Source organism: Rattus norvegicus, chromosome 12 (assembly GCF_021556685.1).
Source record: "Rattus norvegicus strain SHRSP/BbbUtx chromosome 12, alternate assembly SHRSP_T2T, whole genome shotgun sequence".
Classification (NCBI taxonomy): domain Eukaryota; kingdom Metazoa; phylum Chordata; class Mammalia; order Rodentia; family Muridae; genus Rattus; species Rattus norvegicus.
This window is the reverse complement of record NC_141545.1, coordinates 10102156-10108022: the sequence shown is the minus strand read 5'-3', so window position 1 is coordinate 10108022 and position 5867 is coordinate 10102156.

Here is a 5867-nt window from a genome sequence, read left to right as displayed (position 1 = left end):
ATATAACATATAACATATATATGCATATATATGTATCTCTCTATCTCTATCTCTATATCATCATCTATATCTAACCGGAAAAGCATATTAATAGCAGGAATCCTTCCTAAAGGATCCCTTGTCTAGAAGGGCTCATCTATTGTGATTTTACAGATCATAGTGAAACCATCTCAGGAAGATTACCTGCTAGGTGGCTTCTGGCAGTAGAGGGGTAGCCTACCAGGCAGGAAACCCTGTGTTGCATCCCCAATACTTCATAAAACCAATCATGGTGGCACAGACCTGTCTCTGGGAAGTTGGAGACAGGAAGATCTGGAGTTCACAGTTATCTTTAGCTACTAGCAAGTATGAGACTAGCCTGAGCTACACGCCTAGTTTGCTTTCTATCAATATGATAAACCACCATGGCCAAAAGCAATTTTTGGAGGAAGGCTATATTGGTGTCATAATTAGGTTTTCTATTGCTGTGACAAAAGCATCCAGGCCAAAGAAAAAGCTGGAGACAAAGGGCTTATTTGGATTATACTTCCAGATCATAGATCATCATTGGAAGAAGTCAGCATGGGAACTCAAGCAGGGCTGGAAACTCTGGGTAGGGGCTGATGCAGAAGCCATGGATGGGTGTTGTTCATCACTTCCTTGCTCCCCATGGCTTGCTCAGCCTGTCTGAGTGTCTGTGATTCACCAACGGATAGTACCCCAGATTCAAATAGTATGCAAAAGCAAAGAGCATTTTATTCTGCTGAAGTCCAGCATGTAGAGGTCTACCATATTTGCCAAGATGGAGACACCCAGGTGATCTTGAAGGCTAAATTTAAAGCAGATTATGAGAATCCCAGGGAGGCTAGTAGGTAAGTACCATCTGTGAATAGTCTCTAGAGCTAGCTATTTCTTCATAGTAGTGGGTGCTGAGCATTTAAGCATAACTAACAGTCCTGTGTGAAGTCTGGATAGGAGGAGTTAAGAACCTGGAAAGTGGCTTTTAATAACTGCAGGAGTTCTGACTTGGGCAATGGAGTGGGTAATGCAGGAGGTGGAACTGTTTTAGGAAGCAATTGGTTTGATGGAATGAAACATTTCAGGAGCAAGAGGTTGGTGGGTTCTGATAAGGGAGCAGTGGTGGGCAGAAGCAGAGGTTGGTTTGGTTTTATTAATCCCTGTTGGGGCATAAAGACCATGTATCTTAAGAGGTTACACTGAAGAAGTAAATAGGAGTCCCTGGATAATAGCCAGAGATGTAAAGTCCATGTTTTACCAATCGTTCAATCAGCCTTCTTGCCAGTTGCTGTAAACTTAATGACAAGGTTGTTGCATTGTTCCTCCCCTGGGGGTACCCAGATAATAAGGGGCCTCAAACCAAGGTCCCAAGTCTCCTTCCTAGGTGGCTGTGTGTCCTTTCTTATGGTAGGATCTGGCTCTGAGTTTCTGTGTATGTCCAAAGTGGGTCTCAGTGATGAGGTCATCTTTGATAGGGGGATTCCAATATATCCACCCAGTAGATTCACATTCTCATGCCCCACTCACAAAGGATTCTGGATCTCTGCATTTGGTTCACTGGCTCTGATCCTGAGAGTGCCCCAGGAAGACGTAAAAGGCCTGAGACCATGTGTTCTCTCAGGCCGGGGCAAATTGCAATGGTAACGAGGAAAAAGCTATTACCCGAGGGATCCCATCCCCCATCCACTAGGTCACAAAGGTCTATATGAAGGTCAGGGAACCGGATGCACAGAGGAGCCGAGTGGGAGGTAGAGTTGGCAGTCTTACCCATTGCAGCATTAACTATCTGCCAGGTTAGATTCAGGGGGTGGTGACTGGCACAGCAGAGCATAAATACCAATCAAGCAGGATCAGGGTGCTAGAGTCACAATTTCAGCTGATTGACAGGGTGTGGGGTAACCTTTCATTGTTCCTGTGGTGGTTCCTCTGGAAGTCTTCTTAGATGAGACCTCAACTACAGGATCATCTTTCTCCCGGCAGGCTTAATGTGGATGTATCCACATGCAGATCCCATCTACCCTAACAGCCATAGGCCTGGTCAGGATCACAGTGTGAGGTCCTTTCCAGTAAGGTTTCACAGTATCAAGGTTAGGTCTCTTAAACCAGACTTTGTCACTTGGTCCAAAGCAATGGGGGTTATGGGGAGGAGCAGACTCATAATCCTGGCAGACGGCAGGCCGGAGTTGCTTCTGGACCCTATGGAGGGCTTTTAAATATTTAAAAAATTTACGGTGGTCATACTTAGATGTTGGTCATGCTTAGCCAAGATGTCAGACTGGAGGTTAGGCAGCATGGGTGAGGGCTTCCCATATAGGATCTCAAAGGTGGTGAGATCCAAAGTATAGGGGATGTTCCTCGCCCTATATAAGGCATAAGGTAAGAAAGACACACAATCACATCAGTTTTCAAGGATTAATTTGGTCAAGGCCTCCTTCAGGGTCCAATTAATACTCTCTACCTGTCCTGAACTCTGGGGTCTACATGCACAATGTAATTTCCAATTGGTCTCTGGAACCTGTGCTAACAATTGAGTTACCTGAGAGATGACTGTTGAGACCCAACAGTAGGCAAACAATACCTGGATTGAAGTCTTCCAGTAGCTTCTTTGCCATTATGTTGGCAGTCTCCTTTGTAGGATAGGCTTCTACCCATCCTGAAAATGTATCTATAAAAACTAGAATGTACTTGTATTCATGTTGTTGGTTTTATTTTTGTATAGTTTATATTTCAATTGACCCCTGATTCTGGTTTCTGGAGTGTCTCCTTGACTGGAACCTGAGGGGTTCACAGCCTGGCAGGTGGGACAGTGTGAAATTACCTGATCAACCAAGTGTCCTACGTGATATATTTTGTGTCTTGCCCCTTGAAGCAATTTTTTTTCAGTTTTCGGTGACCCACATATGAAGTTTGATGTACCTGGTGGATGAGTTGCTTAGCAAACTCCTTAGGTAGGTTGGTGTGGCTTCAGAGGTCAGCAACTATCCATCTGTCTCTCTGTAAATTCTTTGGTATTTTACCTCATCTTGTATGTCTTCAGCAGTAAATTCTAGGATGGCTGGGAGCATAGTGGGTGGCAAAGCTACCAGGATGTTGGCAATGAAAGTTTGGTCTCCTTTTCAGCTTTACCAGTTAGTCTGTTCCCTCGGGCTATTTCTGATGTCCCTTTCTGATGCCTGGGGCAATGAATTATAGCCACTTTGAGTGGAAGGAATAATGCCTCCAATAAAGCAAATATTCTTTCCTTCCTTATTTTTGTTGGCTTTTCCTTCAGCAGTCAATAATCCCATCTGCTGTGGGTGTAAATGTTGGCTATGGCTCCTTTTGCCAGTTTTAAAGTATCAAATAGAGTCTTTACTTCAGCTTTCTGGGCTGAAGTTCCTGGCAGCAAAGCAATTGCCCAAACAATAGAGTCCAAATCCATTACCGCTGATCCTGCATTCCTTATTCTACTCTGAATGAAGCTGCTCTTGTCTTTAAAGTAGATACATTCTAAGTCTGGCCAGGGTGTGTCAGTGAAATCCGGCATGATGTATTGGATATGCTCCAGAACTATAGAGCAATCATGCTGCATATCTAAGGTAGCAGGTAGCAGGGTGGCTGTGTTTAGGGGAGATGATGTGTGATATCTTATTCGAGAGGAAATCAAAAGTAGAGCCTGAAAGTGCACCAGTCTGGTGTTGGACAGCCACTGGCTGGGTGGATTCTTGAGGATCCTCTCAATAGCATTGGTGTGTGTGTGTGTGTGTGTGTGTGTGTGTGTGTGTGTGTGTGTGTGTAAACAGGTTCTTGTCCCATAGTTATTTTGTCAGCATCCCTGACTAGCAGAGCAGGGGTAGCTATGGTCTGGAGGCAGGCTGGCCATCCTTGGGTTGCTAGGTCCAGCTTCTAAGATGAATAAGCCACAGTCCTTTTTCTTGATCCCTAGGTTTGTTTGAGCGCTCCCCTTTCTCTCATACACATACAGGTGGAATGAATTTGTGAATGTTTGTGAATGTCCAGGAGAGGCAGGGACAGTGCCTCCAATAAGGCTTTTATTAAACTCTTAAAAGTCATCTCCACCTCCATTTTATCTTTTTGGCCTCTGGTGGCCTCATATAATGGTTTTGCTATCTCAGTGACCCCTGGCACTCAGAATCTACAAGACCTGGCCAATCACATGCCTTCAGGTACTGGGATGCAAAGGATGGATTGTTTCCCAGCATTGGACAACATGTATTGGCTCCCCTTGAGTATGTACCCCAAGTAGGTGACTTCAAGTTGACAAAGCAAGGCCTTTTCAAATGACACCCAGTAGTCAAGTTGACTCAGTTCCTTTATTCGGTCTTATGTGGTCTCCTGGCATGTCTCCAAGTCTGAGGCTGCAATTATGATGTCATCTACACACTGAAGTAAGGTTATTTGTGGGTAGATACACCAGTACTCACCCAAGTCCTCATCAGTGCTTCATCAAAGATGGTGGGTGAGTTATTGAATACTTGAGGCAGGCATGTCCAAGTCAATTTTTCATTGAAGCCTCTCTCCAAATCTTGCCATTTGAAAACAGATAGAGGCTAGCTTTTGGGTGCCAGAGGCAGGCTGAAGAAGACATCATTTAGGTTGAGCACAGTATGTACATAGTGTGCATGGGAGGGAGGCTGCTTAGCAGGGTGTATGTGTTTAGAACCGTGGGATGGATGTCCACTTGTTTACATCACTTAAATCCTGCATAGGGCGATGGTCATTAAAATGGGCTTCTTGACTGGAAGAAAGGGAGTGTTTCATTCATGCTGATTGGCAAAGAATCAGGATCCTTGCTTCCCAGAGCCCGTTAATAGGCAGTGTGATCTCCGTTCTGACTTCTTTCGGCATTGGGTATTGCCTGATTCAGGCTGAAGTAGCCCCAGCATTTAGTTGGACTGGGAATGGGGCCCAGTAACAGGCAAGTACCACTGGATTTCTTTCTGCCCAGATCTCAGGGACTTCTGCCAGATACATCTGGCTTGGAGATGGCGCTGGTTTGTGGGGACAGTTTGTATTCTTTTTTAGTGTCTATTTCAGAACATGAATGGGGCCATTCTTACCCAGCACTTCTACTCCCTCTGGACTAAAATGGATTTGGGCTCCCATTTTGGTGAGGAGTTCTTTTCCCAGCATGGATATAGGCATGCAGAGATGATCATAAACGAGTGAGTTCTCCATTGTACTCCCAAGTCCACCTTTCTTCTGGCAGTCCATGTCTGGGGCTTAGTGCCCATTTCTTCTTGCAGCCATGTTTTCTAATTTGATGATGGCCCCTGTGGTTGTTTCAAAACAGAATGGGAGAGGATCCTTCCAGTTTTTAATTACACCTGGAGCTGACCCTGTGACACAGCTCTCTATATCCAGATCCTGCTGAAAGAAAGCTGGTCTCCAGGAGTGCAGACACACAGGCTTACAGGAGAGTCAAGCAACTGTCAGAGATAGCAAGACCAGCTAACACCAGAGACAACAGGATGGCTAGAGGATAAGCAATAGAAATCAAGGCTACGTGGCATCATCAGAGCCCAGTTCTCCCACTAAAGCATATTCTGGATATCCCAACACATGGGAACAGCAAGATTAAGATTTATAATCACATATCATGATGACGGGAGAGGACTTTAAGAAGGACACAAATAACTCTTTAAAGAAATACAGGATAACACAGGTAAACAAGTAGAAGCCATTAAAGAAGAAACACAAAAAAATCCTTAAAGAATTACAGGAAACACAAACAAACCGGTGAAGGAATTGAACAAAACCATCCAAGATCTACAAATGGAAAGAGAGACAATAAAGAAATCACAAAGGGAGACAACTCTGGAGATAGAGAACCTAAGAAAGAGATCAGGAGTCATAGATGCAAGCATCAA